Genomic DNA, 24,235 nt, shown 5'->3' with positions numbered 1-24,235 from the left:
ACACAGACCTAAAATCCAGCCATATTTCTGAGAAAAACACTCTCCAAAAAGAAAAATCTGAAATTGGATCAGGCTGCAGATGGTTTATCAGGGGATCTAGAAATAATTGAATAAAGCAATGAAGATTGTATACTGAAAGCAGAGATAGCAGAGAAAACAGGCTGCAAGACAGGAAGGAATGCAAGATATAAGCTTTTCCTACATGAATGCAAGTGAAAAGACAGCACCCTGGATCTTACCTCAAATCCAACCTAAATTACCTGGAGAGATACTCCCACAAGAGGAAAATCTGACTTTTTGATCAGGCTGTAAACGACAAATCAGGGGGTCTAGAAATAGATGAATGAAGATTGCATACTGAAACTTAGAGCAACTAATGATAACCAGTAACATATATAAAAGTAATTTTTTCCAGGGGAAATCTGTTTATAGTCTTTAAGATTGTCCTTAATTGGAAGGTATGCTGCTTCCAATTCCTTGGTGCACGGTTTCACATTGTGATTTGGCAATTAGGGGGACTTTATTTTCAATCCCCTCCTATATCGACTGCATCCATCCAAAGACATTTCAATATGGAGTTGCTCTTTAAATCAAATTCTACTACAGAGCTGATATTTCCCAGTCATTCAGCAACAACAGTCTATCTCCTACGGTGAACTCAAAATTGGTAATTCTACACAATCCGCCTTCTGGAGCTGCGCAAGAGAGGAACTACTGGGCCTATGAATATGCTTACAAAGCAACATAATTGCAATTACTTGCGTATTGTAACTACAGGAATAATGTTTTTAATGAGCAGCAGACTGTCAGAGAAGGGTGCAATAAAAAAGGCGTCAAGTCGCAGGCTGGGAAAATTTAATATATATGATAATATACACAAAACTAATAGAATAAGTAAAATGCAGTTAATTGCATCTTAGCACCTTAAGGGCAAAAGTAAAATTAGCCCAAAATTACAGAATAAAAAATTCATATTGCAATGTGATTGAAAACAAAATTGGGAAAAAAGAAGACTCCTCTCAGCTCTCTGTGACAGGAAGAAGTCAAAATGCTAATGAAGAACCATATGGAAAGATTTTGATGATTCTGAGCCACAAATCTGTTACAGTGCCCAAATTCTCCTAAATAAAGAATTTCATTTTATTATGATCAGAAATAGCACTACTCTTGTCGATAGGTTATGTCTAGCATTGCAGCTGAATGTTATTTAATTGGAGGCCTTTTTTTTTTTTTTTTTAAAATCTGATAAACAGAGCTAGGTCAGAACAGATTGAAGCCCTTGAAAAAAAATGGTGAAGATAAAGGATGCTCTACTTGTAAAGGGTACTGTCACACTTAGCGATGCACCAGCGATATGACACGGTCAGAATCGCTGGTGCATCGCTAAGTGGTCGCTAGTGAGCTGCCACACAGGGAGATTTCACTAGTGATATCGCTAGGGAAGGGGATCGCTACTTACCTGTCACACTAGGCGATCCTGCGTCCTCCCGCCCGGCTCCACGCGTCGCTCGTCGTCACAGCAGGAAGCGCCGCAGGAAGCTGATGATGAGAAACGGTCCTGGACGTTCTCACGATCAGCGATAACCAGCGGGGGAGCGGGTTGTAGGTAAGTATCAGACAGCGATATCGCTAGCAATATCGCTATAATGTCACAAGTTATAGCGATATTGCTAGCGATATCTTTTAGTGTGACATGCCCTTAAGACCCATCTACCCAAAATTCCTTTTCCACATATGCTTCTTCTTACCTTTCACCCTGCATAAACTTTAAGGGTGCAGTCAAACGGCCGTATAACATGGATGACGATCACATTGCATTGCATGGTTTGGTTGGCGGCTCTACTGACCGGAGGTTGACAGCTGCATAGAAATACATGGTGTCATGCTGGAGTCAGGAGATCCTCCGGCTATTTCAAGCATTGCAATGCAATCGGCTTCTGTGTTGTAGGGCCTTCTGACTGCACCCTTAATCTTGCTCTGATTCTTGCTAAATTGGACTACTACTACTCTCTACTAATCGGTCTCCCTCTTACCAATCTCTCCTGTTGTGAATTCTCTCTCTAGCTTTCCTCTGGTGATTACTGAAGATAGTGGAACTGGTCAGATTGAGAGTTCTCTTTCTGGGCTCCCTCTGGTGGTTACTGGAGGTAGTGGAGCTGATCTGATTGACAGAGGCTTGCCACCTGATAATGAGGAAGATGATTGGAGATCTGGGTTTTCTGATTGGGATTTAAGACAGCTGACTCCCTCTATCCCTGTTTGTTGATTTTTTTCCCTGTGCCTCCAGAGGTCTGATGTCTCCTGCTCTTTCCCTGCATGTTCAGCTAAGTGTTTCATTTACTATTCTGTTTGAATTTGATCTGGTTTTGTTTATCTCTGCTTTGTGCGGGTCAGCTAGCTCCGGCTTGGGCTGTGCTGAATCACCGCCCATATGTTACTGCATGTGCCAGTTTGTTTTGTCCCCTTTTATATTGGTCTCTTTTTGCTTTGCTTTCAGAATATACCAGAGTGCTGATATAGTGGGGGGCGAAGTCGTGTGACTTCAGTGTTTTTTGCATCAGACGTGTTGGACTTTTGCAGGGTTTTTTGCGTGAGTGTCTTTCCTTTCCTGTCCTGCCTAGTCAGTGTGGGCCCCATCGTTTGCTCAGTCTATTTTTCTGCCTGCGTTTGTATTTTCATCTTGTCTCACCGACAATATATGTTTGGGGGCTATCTGTTCCTTTGGGTCTGCTCTGGGGCAGTTTAGATTTCCCCTTTCTTGCTTTAGGCTTAGTTCGATCTCTGGCTGTGCCGAGGCATCTAGGATCATCGTAGGTACGCTCCATGGCTACTGCTAGTTGCGTGGACAGGATCAGGGGTCTGCATCTGCTTAGTTACCAACCTCACCTCTCTGGTTTTCTGTGGCTTAGCCTGGGCCTGCTATCCTCCTCGGTGCCCATTCATAACACTCTCCCCTCTTTTTCTGAATGCAAAAGCCAAGGTCATATTTCTGTGCAGCCACTACACCAGTGCTTCTACTCTGTACCAGTCATTGCACTAGTTGCCAATCCACTGTAGAGTACACTATAAGGGTCCCGTCACACATTGCGACGCACTATCGATCCCGACAATGATATGACTTTGTCAGGATCGCTGGTGTGTCGCTACATGATCGCTAGTGAGTTGCCAAACAGGCAGCTTCACCAGCGATCAGCACCAGCGACAGGCGGGTAGCAAGCGATGCACGTCGCTTAGTTACCCACTGTGTACCTTAGTTACCAGCGCGCTGGTGCAGGGAGCTGGTAACCAAGGTACATATCGGGTTTCTAAGCAGCGCACAGCACTTAGGAACCTGATGTGTACCTTGGTTACCTGCTCCCTGCACCAGCACGCTGGTAACTAAGGTACACTTCAGGTTTCTAAGTGCTGCGTGCCGCTTAGAAACCCTCTGTTTACCTTAGTCACCAGCTCCTGATCGCTGGTCTCCCGCCTGTCACACGCAGTGATGCGTGCTGGCCAGCAGGAGACCAGCGATCAAAAAAATGTCCTGGCCATTCCAGGACGATCAGTGATAACCGGCAGGGGGGCTGGTCACTGGTAAGTGTCACACACAGCGATCTCGGTGGTGAGATCGCTGTTGCATCACAAAACTTGTGACTCAGCAGCGATCTCGCTAGCGAGATCGCTATGTGTGATGGGGGCTTAAGGCTAAGTGCCCACATTGCAGAAATTCCGCAACTCCCTGCCGTGGGTAAAACACTAGCGTTTTGCAAGCGTTTTTAGCTTACAGAATGCCAGCGCTTTCCAAGCGATTTGAAGCATCGCTTGGAAATGATTGACAGGTTAGTCACACTTGTCAAGCAAAGCGCTTGACAAGTGTGACCCACTTTTTACTACTGATTCTGCCTATGCAGCATCAATAGTAAATGATAGAATGTAAAAAAATAATTGAAAAAATAAAAAATCGGGATATACTCACCTTCTGTCTCACCTCTCAGCCACTCTGCCAGCATCTTCCGTTCCCAGGGATGCCTTGCGACAATGACCTCTGATTTTCGTAGAGGTCTCGCGAGACCGCTACGTCATCAGTGGTCATTCGCGCAATGCATCCCAGGGAATGAAAACACACAAGAGACAACACGACGACCATAAGTCCCAAAATAGAGTATAATGTTTATTATTACAATCAGATAAAATCAGGTATTAAAGCAGATATCAATATATGGAATATAGCGTTCTTTTATACATATATTAAAGACATTGTAACAGAAATATGGGCAATATTACCCCTATAGGACATATATACATCAAGCAGTATACAGTTGTAAAAATTGTGCAAAAAAAGTGCAAAAAAATAAATAATAAAAATTATCATAAATGCATAATAAAATGTGACACTATAAATTAGTGACGTGTATCATGATTTATAATAAATGTGCAATGCAAAAAAATCAGTGCTCATATAACATATGTGGATCATTAAATACAAATGTGCCCAGTGTAATTGAAAAATGAGTGTCAGTATGCCTATGCAGACCATACAAGTGTAAAAACTGCAAAAGGTGTCAAAAAAAAGATCTGTATGTCTGCTGACCAGAAGAACAATATCCCATAAACAATACCATAAGTAATATATAACTTACAAAGTGTGCTATATAAATTAATCCTGGTCTCCTGGGATAGATGCCCTGCCCCGACGCGGGTTTCGGCGCTAAGCCTTCATCATGGGATGGTGCCTATCAGAGACAGGTGAGTAAATATATAAATTTTAACCAATAAAAAAGGGGTGTGTGAAAATTAACCAATCAATATAAAAAACATGTCCTGATCCACAATCAATTGCGCATGACCAGAATATCACCATGACACCGTGTGTATACAACATTAACACCGTTGTTAGAAATATATGGCATCCAGGGAGACAGGAAATGCAACGTCATATAACCGGAAGAAGATGGCCGTCAGTCAAGCAATAAGGTTGCTAAGAAACCAAGAGCTGGTTGTCATGTGACAGGAAGAAGATGGCCACCCGCAACAAGACAAGCAATGTTGCTAAGAAACAACGAACTGGTTATCATGTGATCGAAAAAGGAGTGGTCACCAAAATCATGACATCAATTATCACATGACCGGATGAAAAATAACCGCCAGCAAATACACAAACAGCATTTGTATTGCTAAAAAACATATAGAACTGGCCATCATATGTTAGAACGTGGCTGCCAAAATTGGAGCACACCAAGCCACGTCTATGTTACTAAGAACCGCCACATGCATACGGTGGATCAATAGATTAAAAAATATTAAATGAAAATATTCATGTATATAATGTGTGCATCAAATCAGACATAGTAAATGACGCACACATAACAGGGGAAGGCGGGAATATAAGGCAGAGCGCGTCTTGTCACCAGGTCACATATGTGCATACCCGGAGGCATATAGACGCGATCATACCCAGATTACCCGCATACCACTGTCACATGCGCGTACCTGCTCCGACAAAACCATGCCACATCCCTATAATAATATAATCTATCATATTACCACATACACCCAATATATCAATATAATTTATTAAAAATTGTGTATATAAGAAGTTATACCACAAATAAATATGGCATGTAAACAAATAAAGGTATATACATGTGCATAAATAAATACATTTCTATAAGTTTACATCTATACATATAAACATGAGAAAAATACATAAAATATACATATATTGCACAATCTACCATAAGTATACACAATTATCCACATGTATATATCAATGTTTCTTCATCCTCTGTATGTTTGAACAAAGATCCACCATGCGAAACATCAGATAAGATTCAATCCAATAGCGAGCAATATCCAGACTAACTAGAAAAATATGAAAAAATCAAATATGTATTAAAAATATATAATATACAATACAATTAATAAAAATATAATTATTGGTCATTCAACAATATCAAACTATCATAAGTTAAAATACATTATATATGTAAAAAAATTATTACACAATTGTCTCCAATAGGTGCTACTTATAAAAAATGATAAAAAGAATTAAAAGTAATGATAAAATTAATAATAAAATTTCTTCAAACAGGTCAGAGAAATGGGGAAAAACTGTTATTTGCATTGAGACCAAGTGGTTGGACCGTATTGAGGGTCCAAATCCACTTGGTCTTACACTGTCCAAGCTTACGACTAACATTGGCACCCCTAAGGTTAGTAGATATCATGTCAATACCACGGACTCTCAATTTGGTACTGTCACAATCATGATATTCTTTAAAATGCCTCGGAATTGTTTTCAACGCATTTATATCATTTTCTTTCTCACTTTACTAGCTGTTTCTTTTTGCCCATTAGAATATAACAGTGAATTACGGGACGAGTGTTTTGCTCTTACATATGCTCGCTTAACCATACGATGGCTATAGCCACGAGCATAAAACCTTGTTTTCAAATCAAGTGCCCGTTTTTCAAACATATCATCAGATGAACAAATTTTCCTTAAACGGAGGAACTGGCCAACCGATCTGACAAAAAGAGGTCCCTCTCCCACAGCCCCAGGAACAGGTTGAAGAGTCACCAATGTTATAAAAAACTTACTTACAATTTGGATTTTACATTATATTATTTTATTATAAGTATTGATTGTATTGGCGGCTCTCCTTATTTCCTTCTTTGTGTGGTGATCCCTGGGAAGGGAAGATGCTGGCATTCTATTTTTTACAGGAATATGGTACCCAGGGCATGGAGAAGAGTCTCCTCTCTTCCAGACCCTGGATACTATCCGCACATGAAGCGCTCACTTTACGCATGGTGGGCATAGCCAAATGCGTAAAGTGAGTGTTTCAATGCAATCCTATGGCGGCGGAATCACCGCGATTCCGCAGGAATAGTGAACATGCTGCGGATTTTACCGCTATGCGATTCCTCAGCGGTAAAATCCACAGCATGGGCACAGCATCTGCGGAATACCATAGGATTGCATAGGGATACGTTTTATTAGTGTATTTTAAGTGTTTCTGCTGCGGCAAAAACGCGGCGGAAACGCCTGAAAAGGGTAACGTAGGCACACAGCTTTAATGTATCACTCTCATCCAGAAAGCTCTACAAAGTGCTGCACCGCCCTGCATTGCCTCCCTCATCACTGTCTACAACTCTATCAATGCCCTCCATTCTAGTAATGATTTGAAACTTAAATCCTCTATGATCCAAACCTCCAGCTCCCGTCTTCACGACTTATCTTGTGCTGTGCCAGAGACAATCCCAGCGTTCATATTTGTATATGTGTTCTAAAAACAAATTTCTTTAGACTAACTGATTATCTGACTACTAGTCTAATTTTTACCTGTTTTCCCTTTCCCACTTTTCCTCAGAATCTGGTCCCTCCTATTATCAGTTTCCATGTCCTTGCATCTATACTTATACAGATACTGCCTGGTGATGGGTTAATTCAGAGTTATTCCCTCTTGGGAATTTTTTTAATCTTTTTTGTCCTCTATTTCCATATACATTGTAAACTTGCAAGCAGGACCCTCATTGCTCTTGGTATCTGTTGAATTATGGGTTATTTTGTAATATTTTATACTGTCTGTACATGTCCCCTCTGTAATGTAAAGTTCTGTGGAATATGTTGGCGTTATAGAAATAAAAATTATTAGAAGCTGGGAAGTACACCAACAGTCATCTAGTATACCTACAGTGCCTTGCGAAAGTATTCGGGCCCCTGGAACTTTTCAACCTTTTCTCACATATTTTCTCACAAGTTAAAGGGGCCAAATAATATTGCACGCCCCACTTTTCAGTTTTTGTATTTCCACAAAAATTTAAAAAAACCAATAAATTTCATTCAGCTTCACAAATGTGTCCCACTTGTTGTTGATTCTTCACCAAAAATTTACATTTGGTATCTTTATGTTTGAAGCATGATATGTGGGAAAAGGTTGTAATGTTCCAGGGGGCCGAATAATTTCACAAGGCACTGTAAGTGTCACTCATGGTCAGTCTACAGAGAGGAAAGGGAAAAGCATCTTTATCAGGGTGATGCCCAACAGCATCCAAATCACATATACCAGTTGGTACACTAGCCAATGGCTCTTGTACCTCTTGGTACTTGGTTAGTCTCAAATGGTTTTAAAGCTTTCATTCTTGGCTGGTTCAATATGGCACTTACATTCAGTAGCCCACTGCTACATTTAGTCATCATAGGATCTTTTTCTTGCTTACCAAAAGCCACAGTTATGTCAAAAGTTCGGATTGAACTTGTCTCTACCTAGCTGCATACCCTGTCCTACTTAGCTGATATTGGGTGTCCCTTCTCCTTGTGCTTTTTCTCGGTTAGTTTTTACTGAATTGCCTTCTTTTTACAGCTTTCTTGGCTTAAATCCAATGTCTACGGGGGAACAGACAAATTCAACCTCTGGTTGTGGCCCATGTCCTGTGCCTACTGGGGCCATGACAAGTGAAAGTTTTGGTTGTTGTCCATGTCCCGTGTCTACTGGGGCCATGACATGTGAACGCTCTGGTTGAGCCCACAACACTAGGTGTACACCTGACATTTCTTGGTGCCAAAACGAAGATGTGTTTATCAGTTTGAAGTTCCTGTCATAAAAAGCCCCCCCCCAGAATACCTTAACTGTGCCTGGTGGGAACCCTGACAAATTGTTTGAGTTGTGCTCACCAAACTAGACATACTTTAATTTCTGGCACCAAATATTAGACTTACAAGTATACTGTATATCAGTCTTAAGGTCATGTCATATCTGTCACGGAACCCTGTCCTGCCCAGGGTAGTGCTAGTCATTGGGTTGTGTGTCTCAGGAATCATTTTGTACTTCGTGAAATATTGATTTATTCACTAAAGACTAGAGGTCTACTATCAAGTTGCTACATCCAAAAATACTCAACCTTCCTCCCCCATCAAAACATTCATTCTGTTTTTCCAATTCATAAGCCAGTGTTATTGATACCATCATATTTCAGAAATAAAATCCAGCTAAGTTATGTTAAGGTTGCAGTTTTAAGCAACTGGGGTTTTATAGACCATGCATTTTAGGCTTCTAACCATATGCATCTTTAAATAATCCCCTCAGAGTATGAGCACTCCTGAATCCCACTTTTGAGTTTGATGAATAATGAATGAGCAAGGCTTGGAGGGATCATTCATTGTACAGATGGCTTTTCTGGAGTATGGAGTACACGCTGGTTTCCAAGGTAAACATCGGGTATCTAGGAGCCGCGCAACTCCTGGATACCCGATGTTTACCTTGGAAACCAGCGTGTACGCCGGTTTCCATGGTAAACAGCAGGTATCCAGGAGCCGCGGCTCCTGGATACCCAACGTTTACATTAGCAACCAGCGTCCAGCGTCGCTGATCAATGGTCTCTCGCTGCCACACGCAGTGATGCGTGCTGGGCAGCGGGAGACCAGCAATCGAAAAATGGCCCAGGCCGCTTGAGCACAATCAGTGATAACCGGCAGGTGGGCCGGTCGCTGATCCCCATCACACACAGTGATCTTGCTGGCGAGATCGCTGATGTGTCACAAAATCACCGATCTCGCTAGCGTGATCGCTTAGTGTGATGGGGCCTTTAGATACAGAGGTTTGTCCAGCAAGCCTTGGGATTCCAAGACTTGTGGAGCAGCCCCTTGACCACCTGCCCCACAGCCACCAGAGTCACCCAGTGCCCAGTCAGCAAAATATAGCACCCCTGCCCATGTTTGCTCATTCTGGTGTCAGTGATGAAATGCACCCTGGCAGACATAGATTTTTCAGGGAACGGGTGATGTTGTCAGTGACATGTTGGTGTAGCACATGCACAGCTTTCTTAAAGAAGTAATGGCAAAGGGGCAACTGGTATTGGGGGACTGCGACGACCATCAACTTCCTCAAACCGTCTGTGTCCACCAGACAGAAAGGCATTATTTCCGTGGCAAACAGATTGGTGGGGTTCCCGGTCCTAGGCTTGCCATGTGTAGGAGGAAACATCCTTTTACATGACCACAACTGCGGAACCAAGGGCTGGCTGCTGTGCTGAGAGAAGGTGGAGTATAGAGAACAGGACAAACTGCTGGACTGTGAGTGAGGTGCTGGAGGGGATGTTTTGGTGGATTGAGAAAGATGTGTTGTTGTAGGTGATAGAAAAGCAGCAGTCATATCTATTAAGATGACAGCTGATCGGCTCGCACTCATCCAGACTGTGGTGGGTAAACAATAGTAGTTTCGGCCACCGGAGACCTGTGTGAGAAGACTTGGAAAGATAACGGATGAGGAAGAAGCAGCAGCTGAGATTGATGGGATGGCGGGTGGTTGGCAAGGCCTGCTAGTTGGCATTTTAGTGTAGTGAGAATTCCACACTAAGACTTGTTGATCGAGCATGTGGCGGTTCATGCATACATTTGTCAAACAATTGCAATTTTTGCATCTACTGAGTTTTCTTTTGCAAATTTGACAGATAATGTTAGGTCATTCTTTGCTGTCTCAAAAAAGGCCCAGAATAGGCAACCCTTGACGCCCCTGCGAACTGCACACTCACGACCGATGCTGGCCACAATGAGATTTGGGGCTGAGGATTCAGTGCTTGTTGCGTTTGCAGCACTTCGTGTGTGTGTGGAAAGCTGCAATGTATCTTCCTCATCTTTCTGCTCCTCCACCTCCTCTGCTCGGCTATTCAGCTGCATACCTCTTGGTTCACATCAAGTGGGATCTACAACCTCATCGTCATCCTCTCTGTTCAATCTGAGAGTCACCCTCCTCCTCTTCCTGCTCTGCCACCATAGTACAGTCCGCGGGTGCCTCTGGTATCTGAGTCTTATCAGGATAATCTCAACCCTTGGTGGTTAACGTCAGGTGGCAAGGGTCTGTGTTCTGCTTGGACCCTATTTTGTCTGGTCCCGGATCCAATGTAGGAGAGAGAGCCCCAGAATAAAGGCCTGCTATGTAACCGGGCCGGAACTAAGGGGGCTGTCACCTAGGTTCCTAGAGGGTCTGTGCCCAGGGGAAGGAGTTACAGGCCGGGACAGAGGCTCTTCTAGAACCTGTGGGGTCGGGGCGACTATAAAAGGAGGGGAGGAGACGAGCAGAGGAGACTCGGCGAGGAGAGAGGCAAGAGGGAGCCAGGAGGAGTCTAGGTGGTGCTGGAGAGCAACAATCAGCCAGCGCCTTCCAGGGAGAAAGGACAGGGGCTCATCCAACCCAGGGAGAGGACATTACCGAACAGTGCAAGGAAGAGAGACAGCGAGACCCTAGGCCGCTGCTGCCCTACTCCATACCACGGCTGCAGCATGCACGCTGAGCCCCGCGGCCGCCACTGCCCCACTCCATACCGCAGCCGCGGCCTGCACGCTGAGACCCACGGCCACCACTGCCCCACTCCATTCCGTGGCTGCGGCCTGCACGCTGACACCCGTGGCCGCCACTGTCTCACTCAATACCGCGGCTGCGGCCTGCCTGCTGAGACCTGCGGCCACCACTGAACCGCTCCATAACGCGGCTGGGGCTTGTATGGCGAGACCCCCGGCCGCCTCTGTCCCACTTGAGACCGTGGCTGTGGCCTGCACGCCGAGATCCGCGGCCGCTGACAACTCGCCTCCCAGAGGGGCTGCCCCAACGGCAAGGAATCCTGAGGCCTGCTGTACCTTTTCTGCACCTGGGCGTAGGAAGTAACGCCCAAAGCCTGCGACAACTCTTCATCGGCTGGGCCCAACGGCTGAAACGCCGAACAGACATCTCCCGAACAACCACTCTGCAGGATGTCAGAGATTGATAAGTGACACATTGTTAATCGTTAAATATAGTCCAAGGACCCGTAGTCGGCCATATCGTGACCATATAGTTACTGGCACTTGCCGTTTAGTCTGATATCGTGTTATTGATGTATTAGTGTCTAACTTCCCTGAGTGGAAAACTATTGTCAGCTTTACCATTATTCCAACATATTCTATATATAAAGGTTGAGTTTGCACTTGGTCTGTCTCCGGCTCGTCACTGCATCCTGCGTACCTGTGAATACTAAACCAACATGAAAAAAATTTGGGCATCAGTGCAGATGCTTTCCTCATCTGGTTTCTGTGATTCTTTGGAGCAGACCTCTGATGCCCATGGAATAGAATATGTGAACAACTCTGCAGAATGGCCCATGTGAAGTTCCCCACAGTCAGCTGGGTTAACAACTGGGAAATGGTGATTGGGGTGCCACCTCTGAGGATTGTACTGTGTGTAATATTAAGGTGGAGTAAGAGGAGGAGTTGAGGCCACTTTATGCAACACTTTCCATCCACTGTAGCACATGCTCTTTCTGAGCCTTATCTATGAGGTGTACCACTGTGTGGTTGCCAAAGAAAGGAAGTTGAGTAGCCCGGCCAGTTACAGATGTTGTCAGTGGTGTTTTTGAGATGGTATTTGTTCAGTTGCGCTTCTATTCACGTTAGCACCTAACTCATGTACTCGTTGAACACCAAGCTTATTCCCCCTTCCATCACGACCTTGCTTTTCCCACTCATGTTCTATGTAGCCTTCCCCTTTTGTAACCTACTGTTTCACAACCTTAGGCCCAGACCTGTCGGTCACCAGTCACTACATGAACAATCTCTAAATATTTTCTTAGTGTGCCTGAACCACACTGTTACTGTATATCTAATGATTTTTAAGTGGAAATCTGGCCTTCTGATTTGCCAATGTGGTGCCCTACGTCTTTACTGCTATAAAAGGGTTAAATATGTACTGTTTTGTATGTGTTTTGTAAGCAATGGGAGTTATGCTCTCTCTGCTAGAGAAAACAACACACACACACACACAATTGACATCACTCCCTTACTTGTCTGAAGCTTAGAGCTTTGCAGACATACCCTAACTGGGAGGGGGAGGAGTCAAGAGTTGTTGTTTTCAGTAGTGAAGAAGAAGGAGGAAGAATGCTCCTGGAAGCCATGATGACATGTGCTCCCTCAGGAGTAAAGCTAATAAGAAGCATCAGGGAATCAGTCCCTAGGCCATCCATGCTTTCAGAGCAGGGTGGTAAGTTGAGAGACTGTGTGAGTTTATACAACCACCAGCAAACCACCAGCAGAGTGTTTCCCCCGGAAAGACTGCAGAAAACTAGGATCAGTGAAGGATTGTGCAAGAAGAGCTTTACACAGGAACCAAGCTGCAAGTTGCCAGAGGAGGAAAACACAGTGAGTAGAGGCTATACTAGAAGTTCCAAACTCTGGGAAGCCTTGGTCCCTTAAAGGGATTAGAATAGCAGGAAGCTTACACCAAGTCACAGCAGAGAGAAGGATAGCTCCCATTCTCCAGAGCAGACTGTAACCTGGTGAGAGTTGTAATATCACCTCTGAACTGCACCTGAACTACAGTAAATGATAAAGTGACTTTTCTTGTCTCCTGCCTTATTACTCCGTGCCTTCTTCTTCCATCACAATCTCTGGGGGTCTGCCCTGGTTACAGAGGGTTTAACATCTGCACTGCCATCACCATCTACTCCCCCAGGGATCATCTGCAGTGTCGGCTATACTACAGTCGAACAATCCAACTGGCGTCACGAATCACTACATAAACTTTATTCCCATTCAATTCTACCCATTTTACATGACCACCTGGGGCCACGGACCGGGTCACCACCACAGTGACATTTCCCATGGAAGTTAACGGGCCCGGTACCGAGTATCCCATGGCCCTTGGGACGCGTCACCAATGAAACACAGTTTTAGCACAAACAATTTGGAGTAGCTAATTGGGCCTCATGGCTGCACCACTATATTAGGCCTAACAATTTTTAAATGGAAATCTGGCCTTCTTATTTGCCACTGAAACACAATTTTAGCAGAAATGATTTGGAATAGCTTATTGAGCCTCGTGGCTGCAACCCAATATTAGTCCCAATGATTTTTAAGTGGAAATCTCGCCTTCTGATTTGCCACTGAAACGCAGTTGTAGCACAAACAGTTTGGAGTAGCAAATGGCGCTTCTGAAGATTGCCACACAGTTTTTGCACAATCTACTTTGATGCTGGAAGATCGGGTTCACATACGACAGGGTCCTATCTATGTCACTGACAAGTTCACTTTCAGCTGCGACCTCTCTGCACTGTGACACTGAGCAAATGGCACCAGTATAAAATGTTCGCTTTTTATGCTGTCAGGGACATGTGACTTAGGCAGCCAATCACAGAAGACTTTGTGTCTTGACAGTGTTGATGGTTTATTCGCCATGATTTCTTGCCACAATTAACACACATAAAGTTAAGGAAAAATAAAAAATAAAAAAGTGCACACCACAACAGTAATCTCTTCAGAGGCTCCTCTAACCTCTCCACCCCCCCCCCCTCATCAAACATGTCCTCCAAGTCCCCCCTGCTCATCATAGAGCAGCACTATTCTAGCCAAAGTAATAACAAGAGCATTAGTGGAAATGATGATTTATCGAACTGTGACTGATGTGACAAAGGTGAAGTATTGGAGGGGAGATATCTGTCACTGGCTGCAAGTAATGGCATCAGTGATGTGAAACCAGAGTATTTTCCTCCAGCACACTATGTGTTGTGAGGGTTTAGTTAAATTTGCATACATGGGCTGGTTTTATGTGAACATCTATACAGTGGGTGGGAAGATGTCCACCTTATCACCTCCTGCAGAGTCGGCACCGCCGGGTGCTGACAGGACTTGTGTGATGTCACAGTCATGTGAGGAGTCTCATGGTCTCAGTTTGAATAGCTGGACTCGACAGGCAGTCTGTGTTGTTGTGTTTGGAGAGGAAAGACTCAAAACGGTGGCTCCAGGTGGAGCTGAAGACACATGGTGGCCTGAGCAGGTGAATCCCTCAGTCATATGAACTTTTTTATACGTTATGTTTTTGTTTTGCCGTTATGCCAGAAAGGCTGTGTTTAGACTGCTAAACCCTGCCATGGTTTATGCTTTTCGACAGTAAACCAGCAGGTGATTCACTACAAGAAGTGTTCCTGCGTCTACCTTGGGAAGCAGCTGAGTGAGTCAACCCCTCACACTGACTTTTTCCGACTTTGAGTAAAAAAGAAGTGGCCGGAGTAAGCCTCCCAGCCCCCCATAGGAGGCGTGGGCGGAGGCCAACATGACGGGGGGGTTGGAGGGGTTAACAGGGAGGGGAGTCAGGGGGTATTTAGGTGAGGGTCAGGGGTGTGCCCTCCCTCTGTTCCTGCTCTCCCAGCACCAAAGCAGTACCACCCCCATCATCCACTTACTGGGATGTCAGGAGCTGAAGAGGCCCTGGATCGGCTGCGGGCCGCAGTGCTGGGGCACCCTCCAGGATGACTGGAGGCACAATTCGCTTGCCTGCTCCCAGGTACCCCTGGGCAGGCTGACGGGAGGGAGCGCAGATCAAGGCGGGTGAGGCCGCCGGAGCGGCTCTCACCCGACACCGCTCCCCAGGCCTTGCGTCGCCGCAGGAGCCTCTCCCGGGACCCTCCAGGTCGCGTGATGTGCAATCCCCCTTCCAGCGGGCCGCGGCCTGGGAGGAATCCGCCGGTGCGGCGAGGCCCTGCGGCGGTGTCTGGGCCTTCGTCTCAGTCCAGGAAGGGGGCGGAGCCAGCACGCGTCGGGCACCAGGCTTCCCCTGCTCCTTCGTGGGGCCGCGGCGATGATGGGCCTCTCCAGCACCGAGGATGTCGGCCGCCGGCAGAGTGGCGGCTTGCTGGGCGGCAGGGCCTGTGTCATCGTCCCCCAGCATTGTGGGGTCATCGTTTCCTGCGGGGGGGTGCCGCTGCGCGGGTCCCGCAGCTGTGCCTGCCTCTGACATAGGCTCCAGCAGTACCAGCTCTGGGGAGGCGGTGGGAGCGGCAGGCAGCATGGCGGGGCTGACGCCGCCTGCAGGAAGATCCAGGAGCCGGAGGACGATGTCGGGCTCCCAGTTGTCCTGGGGGGCCCAGGACGGCCAGGTGCTTCAGGTCGGCACACCGCCACATTTTGGGGTACCGCAGCCGGGACCTCTCCAGGGGTTCAGGCTTCCCGCCCCGGTCCTCCCTGCGGGGATCTTCGGGGGCCAGTATCACGGCAGCGAGTCCGCCACCGGGAGTCGTGAGGTCCGTGAGGCTTCGGGGGATCCAGGCTTTCCGGCTGGAGGGCACACAGCCCCCTCTCAGCCCGGTGAGTATGTGTCCATGTCCCCTGTTTGTCACCCGCTTTTATCTTCATCAGTGGTGGAAAGGGGGCCCTTGGCTGAGGCTAGTGGTGTCGGTGTGGGGGCTGGGGTGAGCAGTACAGGGTCGGCCGGGGGAGTGTGCAATATGCTTGCGGATGTGGGTAGTTTGCTGTCACGCCTGGAGCGGGGCTTTGCCAGGTCGTCGCCGGTAGCAGCGTGGGTCGGATCGCAGGCTGGGGGGTTGGCGGGTCAGTGCGGTCTAGAGTCGGGCCCCCGCTCCGGTGAGCCAGTGTCCGTGTTGGTTCAAACCGACAAAGAGAAAGAGTGTCGTGTGCATTTAGATGATCGGGCGCATGGCGAGGTGTACGTATGTTTTGAAGGTTCGTTGGGGGCGAAGTGAAAGAGCGAATCTGGAAGGATGAGTATGTTGAAATATTTTTGCTGCTGCCTCTGGAGAAGTTTAATTTAGACAAAAGCAAAAAAGAGGATAGCAAAAAGGAGGATGAGGAAAAGCGCAGATGGCGTTTGATTCCTCAGACGTTTGTGAATTGGCAGCAAGCTTTTGCCATTTTGGCGCGCGTTATTGGGGAAAGGGCCCCTGACAATTGCTCAGCGCTTTTTTGTTATCTGGACGCTATAGGTGAGGCTTACAGAGTGTATGGCGGCCAGGCGTGGCTGAGGTGTGATGAGCAATTCCGTCAGAGGAAGGCTGTACGTAAGGCTATTCGCTGGGACCAGAAAGATATTGGTTTGTGGATGCGTGTGATAGCGCAAAATAAATTTGGGAGCTCCTTTCATGGGGGGGCTGGAAGCACCAGCCAGGGTAGCGGCAACTCCAGCTCTATGGGTGGCAGAGGTCAAGGGCAGACAGGAACGCACAAGGCGGGGGTTTGCTGGCAATTTAATGACGGCCAGTGTAAGTTCGGGGTTAATTCTAAATTCAAACACCTCTGCTCTAATTGTAATGGAGCCTCACATGGAGCGTTAAACTGTTTCAAAAAAGGGAAGTCTAGAGTCGGGAGTGGGAATGCGCAAGGGGGAGACTCCAGTGAATCTGGAAAGGATGGTTCCCTATCTAAATAGGCACCCTGATAGGGAAAGAGCGGGTTTGTTGTATTCAGGTTTTAAGGAGGGTTTTCTCATTCCGAGCCCTCTGTTTGAAATCCCGTTAGTTTTGAAAAATTTGCACTCAGCCTTGGAGCATTCCGCAGTCGTTTATGAGAAACTCAAAAAAGATGTTTTGTTGGGCCGCATGGCGGGCCCTTTCGTTTCCCCTCCTTTTCCGGATTTGGTGGTTTCCCCTTTGGGGTGGTTCCGAAGAAGGAGCCGAATAAGTTTCGGCTCATTCAACGTTTGTCTTACCCACGTGGGAGGTCGGTTAATGATGGTATTGATCCGGAGATTTGTTCGGTGGTATACTCTTCGTTTGACGAGGCGGCTCGGTGGGTGCGAAAATGTGGTCGTGGTGCCCTTATGGCAAAGACTGATGTCGAATCCGCTTTTCGTTTACTACCGGTTCATCTTGAAAGCGTGAAGCTGCTGGGCTATTTTTGGGAAGGCAGGTTTTTTGTAGATAGGTGTTTACCTATGGGTTGTTCATTGTCCTGTGCGTATTTCGAGGCGTTTAGTTCCTTTCTCGAGTGGGTTGTGTGCGACGTTTCCGGTTTCGACTCGGTTATTCATTATTGGATGACTTCTTGTGTTTTGGTCAGGCTGATTCATCGCGTTGTCTCAGGATTTTGAAAGCCATCGAGTGGGTGGCGGATCGCTTCGGTGTCCTGTTAGCGCCTGGAAAAACGGAGGGTCCTAGCACGTGTTTACCTTTCCTGGGGATCGTCATCGATACAGTTGAATGGGAATTCAGGTTGCCTGAGGACAAGCTGGTGGATTTGCGGTCTGAAGTGGTCCGAGCACGTCGCTTGAGAAAAATATCGTTGCGCGATCTTCAGTCGCGGTTGGGGAAGCTTAACTTTGCTTGTCGGGTTATGCCGATGGGTAGACTTTTTTCGCATAGGCTGGCTAGCGCTACTGCGGGGATTCGGGCTCCCCACCATTTTGTTAGGTTGTCGGCGGAGCTCAGGGCCGATTTGACGGTCTGGAAGTCCTTTTTGGAAGAGTACAATGGTTGATCTTTGGCAATGGTGGAGGTGGTAGGTAACGATGTATTGGATTTGTTTACGGATGCAGCTGGCGGGATCGGTTTTGGTGCCTATTTCAGAGGGCAATGGTGTGCGGCTCATTGGCCTGACACGTGGGTTTCGGTCGGTCTTGTGCGCAACATCATGTTGTTGGAGATTTTTCCGATACTAGTGGCGGTGCATTTGTGGGGGCGGGATTTCAGGAACCAGCATGTGCGTTTTAATTGCGACAACATGGGCGTTGTGAGCGCGATTAATGGTCTCACCACGTCGTCCCCTCCAGTCGTTTGAGTTTTGCAGCAATTGGTGCTATTGTGTTTGTCTTTGAATGCCCATGTGACCGCGGAGCACGTGCCCAGCGTAAGGAACGAGATAGCTGACTCTCTCGTTCGCAGTGGGATCGTTTTCGTTCTTTGGCTCCGGAAGCAGAGATCGACGGGCTAACTTGTCCGGAGGAGCTGTGGAGGGTGTCTTACGGGCCGCAGAGTCGCTGATTGAATCGTCACTGGCACCAAAAACTTGGGAGGCTTACTGGGCAGTGTGGCGGATGTGGGAAGAGGTCCTTATGGCCGGCCAAACCAGTTGGGCTTGATCAGGAGGGATTGTTGTTGTCCTGGTTGGGGCGAGGTGCGAGCAAGGGTTGGTCACGTGCAAAGGTAACGCGCTTATTAGGAGGTTTGTCTTTTGGTTTTCGGTTGCGCGGGAGCAGGGATTTGACAAAAACATTTTTGGTCAAACAGGCGGCAAAGGTTTCCGCCGTTTCAGAGGTGGGGGTGATTTAAGACAGCCTGTATCGTTTAATCTGCTGGAGCAATTGGGTCGGGTTCTTGAGTCGTTCTTTTCGGATCGATATGAGGTTGTGTTGTTTTGCCTGGCCTTCTCGTTTGCATTTTTTGGGGCGTTGCGGGTTGGGGAGCTTGTGTCGCCCAATAAAGTGTCGATGGGTGGCTTGTTAGACAGGGATGCGGTATTGACCTCACAGGGGTTTGAATTCTGGCTGCGAAGGTCTAAAACGGACCAGTCTGGTAAAGGCCGGTGAGTTGTGTTGGGTGGCGTGTCTGGTTCTGTAATGTCCCCGGTTCAGTGTTTGCGTAGTTTTTGTGAGCTTCGTCCCAGTTTGAGCGGATCCTTGTTGTGCCACGCAGATGGGGGTAGTTTGTCCCGGTATCAGTTTGGCACGGTTTTTAAAAAATCCATTTGGTGTTTGGGGATAGATGTTTCTTGCATTGCCTCTCATTCATTTAGGAGAGGGGCGGCGACCGAGGCGGCAGCGCGTGGTTTGGGTCCCTCTTTAATACAGCGCATTGGTGGGTGGAGGTCTAATCGGTACCGCAGTTATGTTCGGCCTTAATTTGACAAAGGGGGGGTGGTTTGGTTGGTAGTGAACATGGGGTCGAACAGGTGTTTGAGTGGATTGGCGTTCAATTTATGCTGCAAGTATGTTTTTCTGCTAGTGTCGTTTTGTGTTTCAGGTGCTGAACCGCTGCTGGTCTGGTTTTTTGGTCACTCCTTTGTCTATTGGGGAGCATTGCAAGCTAATGTGAGGAACGAAGGCAGACAGCTGGGGATTCCCAGGACTGTGGCTGTGGTGTGGTGGCTCGGTTTCAGGGGCCTGGTGTGGCGAAGGGTGTTGCCGGAGGTCCACGAGTGCGTCCGGTTGGACCAGGCACCAGATATTCTCGTTATTCACGCTGGGGGTAACGATCTGGCGGTTCGGCCTTTTCAGGAGTTGGTCAAGGATATTAAGCAGGATTGCTTATGGTTGTGGTTGATGTATCGGGAGATCACTATTGTGTGGTCTGAGATTGTGCCACGCAGGCGTTGGCGGTCTATGAGATCGTTGGAGAAGGTTAATCTGGCCAGGATAAAAGTTAACAGAGCGGTGTCTGCTTTTATTGTTAGAAATGGGGGTGTTGCCATGCGGCATTTCGATTTGGAAAGGGCGAGGGTGATATCTATTGGTGTGCTGGTGCTCCTGAGCCTGTGGGGTAATGGCTGGGAGCAAATGGACGGGGTTTGTTCACAGTATTTTGGACTACTTCACCATGATCTTGTGGCTTCAAGGACTCCTCCTTTCAGTGTTCAAGTCATTGTACTTATGATATTTATGATACAGTGTTTATTGTTGTTTTGTTGGTTTAATAAAAGGCTGCTGTGGCCATAAAAATTCCAAAGAAAATACTTGTGTCCGTGTCTTAGTTGGCGCCGGTGAGGTTGTGGGGTTTTTCTATGGTCACGCGGGGGTAACGGGGAAAGCCAGGATGCTTGGTCTCCCCTGAGGTAAACCACTTGACAATACCAACGTCAACAAGTGGCCGGAGTAAGCCTCCCAGCCCCCCATAGGAAGCGTGGGCGGATGCCAACATGACGGGGGGTTGGAGGGGTTAACAGGGAGGGGAGTCAGGAGGTATTTAGGTGAGGGTTAGGGGTGTGCCCTCCCTCTGTTCCTGCTCTCCCAGCACCGAAGCAGTCCCACCCTCCCTCCCTTTTTTTGTCAGCCTGGAGCATTATTTTAATTTTGGGTCAATTTTGGAGGAGGGGGGAGTCCTTGAAGTCGGTGGAAATTGGTTTTTGGAGACTCGGTGTGTTGGGTCTCCTCTGTTAAAAGGTATGCTTGTCATGATCTGGTGAAAGGTGGATGGGGAGTTTCCGTCGGAAGTAGGCGGATCTCCAAGTAGTTCGTGGACAATATCTATTGGTGTGCTGGTGCTCCTGAGCCTGTGGGGTAACGGCTGGGAGCAAATGGACGGGGTTTGTTCACAGTATTTTGGACTACTTCACCATGATCTTGTGGCTTCAAGGACTCCTCCTTTCAGTGTTCAAGTCATTGTACTTATGATATTTATGATACAGTGTTTATTGTTGTTTTGTTGGTTTAATAAAAGGCTGCTGTGGCCATAAAAATTTCAAAGAAAATAATGTGTCCGTGTCTTAGTTGGAGAGGTTGTGGGGTTTTTCCATGGTCACGCGGGGCTAAAGGGGAAAGCCAGGGTGCTTGGTCTCCCCTGAGGTAAACCACTTGACAATACCAACGTCATGCTAGTGAAAGCGAATACGAATCTGAATGTGCTACGTTTGTGACAACTTTGAGATTGGCGATTGTTTTTCAAACACGTTAATAGAGAGATCATTTTCCAGCATTACATCTCCAGCAGACCTCTGGGATTGTATGGTTGAACTTATGTAATAGCTTGGGAGTATGGTACCAACATTTTCTTTTCTTTATATAGTGTGGTAATGGAAGACTTAAAGGATTTGGACCATAAGTCATGAGGCAATTCTCTCCCCAGACAGCACTCCCATCTTATCATATAGGAATGTTTAATATTATTATTATTTAAACCGTATTGATTTAAGAGCATATAAATGCCAGAGATCAGACCTTCAGTAGGGGTACCCTGGGAGCCGGAATATTCAAAGTGAGTTGGGCTGGGATTGGTAATTGACCTCATTACTGTCGAGAAATTGAGGATTATTTGCTGGTAAGAGAAGCATAAAGGTAAATTATGAATACTACGTAAATCATTAAACATTCTTGGCTTCCATGTGAAGAGATCAACTATGTCAATGAAGCAAAAAAGTCCATCTCTTATCCAATAGCTGGCCAGAAATGTTGTAAGGCTCTCTGGGAGAAGTGGAATAATTAAGAATGAGGTTAGGAGGGATGCATTGGGGGGCAGCTGGTATTTTATTCTGCATTTGATCCAGAGAATACCATAGGTCTTAATAAAGCACAGAAGGAGATGTCAAATGGGATACCCCAAACCAATGAACTAGGATGGTATGGAGCAGTCCACAACTTTTCTATTTTTGTCCATTTGATAAAAGCATAAAAGGTTGACCATGATGACAAATGGCACAAGTGTGCTTATAGTAGTACAGGGTAATGTTAGGGAAAAAAAAGTCCACCATACGATTTACATGCATACATGACCGAGATGGGAATATGATTTTTGCCAGAATGACAGCCAAAGTTCAGGAGAGAGGCTTGGATCTTCTACAAGGTTGAACAAGATATTTTTGGTTATAGTGTCTCAAATAAAGAGAGAAACATGGGGGCAAAGTATAGACATTTTGACTGCCGCTATTTTGCCTAGGATGGAGATATGGAAAGATGTTATCCAGTTTAGCACTGAGACAATCTCCCATATCAAGGGTGGAACGTTTGCTTTGGTTATGTTTATTACTAGATATTTCAATGACTTCTCTCTCCAGTTGTAATTGTAAGATATCTTTAAGGGTTGAAGTTTAGTTTCCAGGATGTTAAGGGGTACAGCCTCCGTTTTATTAGTGTTGATTTTATAGCTGGATAGTTTGCTGAATTTGTCAAGGATTGAGTGTAAATTAGCAAGGGAGGTCACAGGATTTGTTAATGTAAGCATCACATGATCTGCAAAAAGCACAATTTCAAAGAATCTTTCTGACTTGTATTCCTTTCATTAGAACATTAAAAAGTATACATATTGCTTAATATCTATCTAAAAAAAGATTGTGTGTCCAAGCTATAAAAGATCTATAAAGATGACAAACAACTCATCATAATTCAATATAATATTTTTATTTGTAGAAAAGAGTGAATTCTTAAAGTGGGGTGTATGTAAATAGTAACACCTAATATAATATCAGGAGTACATTGATGCAATGTTCAAATGAAAGCCAAATTGCGATATACTGTCAATAAATACATAGAGTGTTTCAAGTTTTTCTTGTGCTGTTTAGTAAAGTGACAAAGTGCAAAATAAATAAAGATCTACACTGAAGTTAGTCATATAGCAAATACATACATTAGTAAAGTGACTGGTACTTAAATAGTGCATAACCACATAGATAAGAGCGATGAATTGTGAGCACCAGAAATATATAAATAAATAATCTATCTATCTTGTGGTGCAGTGACCAGTGTCCGCTAGGGGCGCTGTGTGGGTGTCCCAGGACGGACGGATAGCCATGTCCAGAGTGGTAACAGGAGCAGGGTGCTAAGGGATCATTATGTATCCCAAGGTGGGTGGCCTTGGGATGAAGGCTTGATTATGTGCTGATCAGCAGAGCTGATCTTTTGTTCCAATGTGTTAGGGAGAAGCCTTTAGGTGATTGATGCGACGGGTGGGATCAATCACCTACAAACCCACCTAGGGGCGGGTGTCTAGAATGTCATAGTAATGTATATGTGTGTGAATGATTGAATGACCTGTGATGAGGTCATAACCATGTGATCCGGTGGGCGTGGTTACGGACCATATAAGGTGTCCAGGGTAGGTCACATGAGTGAATGCTTGGACCCGGTTGGTCCATATGGAAAGTCTCATCTGGCTGACGTGAGGCTGACTGAGAAAGATGTGTCTGGCTTCCTGAGTGCACGTGGAGAAGTGTATCTGATAGTTCCCTGGAGGGAATGAACGTCTGCACTGAGAATCAGCCATGAGGTAACCCTGACAGGGGATATAACTGTGAGGCTAGAGAGCCTGCGTACCGGACATAGCAAAGCCTGTGTGACCACAAGATTAACAGAGGGGATCTCTGTCATGGACGCTATGCTGTTTGGATATGAACTTCCTGTTGCTGCTCATGGTTTATGATGCCTAATAAACCGAATGAACTGCGTTTATGTTGAGAAACCTGTGCCAGACCTGATTTATCGGCTGCCTAGCGAGTATCCCCTAACTAAATGACAAGCACTACCTTACGAAAGGTCATAGGGTGCCTTTTGTGGTCCCTGGCTTCGTAACACGGGAGGTGCTGGGGAGGCGGGTGGAGTTAGCTATAAAAGAGAGGGAAGGTGTAGGATTTCAGGTCAGTTTGCAGAAGAGGGCAGGCGGAGTGGGAGAGGACAGCCACTCGGTGAGGAGTGAGGATCCCTGGAAGAGGGATGGAGGAAGGAGTGCTGCAGCTGCCTCAGTGATCTGAGACAGCTGGCACGGGAAGGAAGAGAAGGAGAAAGAGACGTAGACGGAGACTACAGATTCCATAAGAGATAGAACAGATCGGAACGAAGGAGAATAGAAGGATGGTGGG

Source organism: Dendrobates tinctorius, unplaced genomic scaffold, assembly GCF_039654945.1.
Source record: "Dendrobates tinctorius isolate UK_male_01 unplaced genomic scaffold, ASM3965494v1 ptg000057l, whole genome shotgun sequence".
NCBI classification, from domain to species: Eukaryota; Metazoa; Chordata; class Amphibia; order Anura; family Dendrobatidae; genus Dendrobates; species Dendrobates tinctorius.
Note: the sequence above shows the minus strand (reverse complement) of the source record.